Raw genomic sequence first — 2,860 nt, forward strand, 5'->3', positions numbered from 1 at the left:
TATTTATGTGAATTTATGGCCAGGCCTGCTCTCGCACCCTCAGGGATACTGCTGAGGAACCTCTGGCTTCTGTGCCTCCCCACTGAGTCTTTGGGACTGTTCCTTGTTGGAGGATTTCAGAGCACTTTAAAAGTCTCTGTGAGGAGCCAGGCAGTGGTGGCACATACCTTTAGTCCCAGCACTCAGGATGCAGAGGCAGGTGGATCTCTATGAATTCGAGGCCAACCTGGTCTACAAGAGCTAGTTCCAGGGAAGGCTCCAAAGCTACAGAAAAACCCTGTCTCAAAAAAAAAAAAGTTTCTGTAAGGTTGCACTTCCCTGCTTCCCAGACTTGTCCAGAATGGCAGATATCCCTGCTCTGTGGTTCCTTTCCTCTCCCTCTCTCCCTCCTCCTCTTGCTCTTTCATATCCCTCATTTCTCTCTCTCCTCCTCCTCTTCCTCTTTTCTCTCTCTCTTCCTTCCCCCCTTCCTCTTTCCCTTTCCCTCTCCTCTCCCTCTGCCCTTCCCTCTTTTCCCAACAGCTTGCCAGCCATAGTTTCTCAGCTTCAACCAGAGGACCCTTGTTCATTTCCTAGTTTGTAGTATCTCCATCCTGGGAGACTGTCCAGTGACAATTTTCCTCCTTTTCATCCAAAGGCTTTAGACAGAAGGTGGAGAGCCTCCTCCTTGCTCCCCTTAGCTAGTTGGCAGAATCTATCCATTCCTTTACAGTGATGAGGACAGTTCTTTGAGACTCCAGGCCAAAGACTGTCATTTTACCTGTGCCAATGGCCTCTTTTGTGATCAAAAACTGATAATATTTTCTTTTGTGTCTCAAAGTGAAAACCACAGGTAATAGGAACTGTCTATTCTCAAAACTATTTCCTAAAGACAATACAATATTAAAATAAAATTATTTTAGCATATAGTCCAACATGTCAGTTTAAGGCACGTCCATAAATACAAGTCGTAATAAAATTATGGTATCATGAGCTTATGTATAGACTCAGTGATGATAACAATGATGGACACAGGACAAAGGATGTTGTGGGGGGGGAATTCAAACAATACAGCAACACTGCCTTTGACCCTGTGGTTTCCAAAGATATAAATGACTCATTAGTGATGAACCATAAAACTTTGGTTTTTGCAGTATTTATATTTCTGGAAAATCCTGTACATGTTAAATCTGTGAAAGTGACTTGTGTTTAAGTGTGTGTGTGTGTGTCTGTGTGTGTGTGTATACACACACACACACACATATATATATATATATTCCTCAACCTAGATTTATACCATCTTATTTTGTTAATCATATCTCAATAGAGTTGATAAATTAATAAATTGAATGTTTGTTTATGTATTTATTTTTATTAGTATTCTGGGAATTGAGCTTAAGGACCTTATGTGTGCTAGAGAAATGTCCTACCACTGAGTTGCATCCCTAGCCTTTTTTAAATCTTGTGACAGAATCTCATTACATTGGTCAGGTGTAATATACATTAAATAAGTAGATTGTCATTGCTGTTTGAACTCACTGAGAAGCCAGCTCTGGGACCAGTGTTGTCCCTTCTCCACTTCAGACCCAAGCAAGAGTCTCTAAGCGTCCTCCATGGCCTCTTTTCTGGGATGGGCTCCCACCTCTGTGTAGAGAAGGAGAGGAGCAGCAAACAACCCAAGAGTAAGAGCGTCCTCTCTTTGAGAGCGACTGGGAGGTCAACCATTCCCAACACAGGTTATTGTTATGTATCCTGTGGCATAAACGTATCTGGAGTGGGGAAAAGAAGCCACAGGTTCATCGGTGGGAGATCAGCATGGTAAGAAAGCTTAATCGGGACTTCAACTGATACCACAGCTTCCCTAGTTGGGGGTCTGCTGGATGCTGTATGTGCCTGATCTGATTATGTCATCTCCGTATATTGCTATTTCTTCTTTTCCACCTGGAAGCCTCACCTAAGGGGACACTCTTCTCCACCCAGGATTGTCAATCACGAACCCCAGGTGGCTGCCTCAGAAGGGCTTTCCAGAATGATTTCTGCAGGATGCAGAAAACTTTGATGCTGTTTTACTCTATCTATCTGCTGCTGTGTATTTATCCTTTTATTTTAGTTTGCTGTAGATTTAATGAATTCAATAATTCATAACCAAAAGCACCCCTACCCTAGACCATTCTTTGGACTGCACAGAACACAGGCTGGACTTGAATTCATTCTAGCCCGACTTTCAATTCTCCTTCCTCAGCCTCCCACATAGCTGGCATCGCAGGCCTGCACCACCGGGTTTTAAAAACAGCTGTGTGCACAGTGGACTCTGTGCGTGCCATTCACATACAGGCTTCACTTTCCTCCCATGCAAGATGCTGCTTGTATTCCTCATCGACTACTGATGTCACTGTGTGGGAAGCACTGAACATATGACCTCCCGCTGCCAGCCCTCGGTAGAGACCAAGCAACGCTATCCTCACAGGAGGGTGGGAAGTGATCATCACAGTGAATGGTGGGGTACTGCTTCCTTCCCTAGTCTGGAAACAGCAAAAGGGATAGACATCATGACACAAGCAAGAACTGTTCCCTGCGATCCTGCCGTGTCCCAGTGTCCCACAAGCTCTTCTCAGCAGTTATCCTACACATTGACGAAGTCCTGTAGAAATCAGAACTCCAAATCAGACTTTGTCCTGGAGACTCACATTGGACACAGCAGAATGGCTGGTAAGATGCAGGTCTTTGCTCTCGGGGCAGCAGAAGCATTCTTTATCCCCCATCCTCCATTCCCCATCACAGTGGGACCAAAAGAGCCCCAGCTGATACCAAGTGTGGACTAGGGGAAGAAGAACCTCACCCAGGTGAGAATTATATTTTTCATCATTACCATCGTGGTTCT

This window comes from Microtus ochrogaster, chromosome 8 (genome assembly GCF_000317375.1).
Source record: "Microtus ochrogaster isolate Prairie Vole_2 chromosome 8, MicOch1.0, whole genome shotgun sequence".
NCBI lineage: Eukaryota > Metazoa > Chordata > Mammalia > Rodentia > Cricetidae > Microtus > Microtus ochrogaster.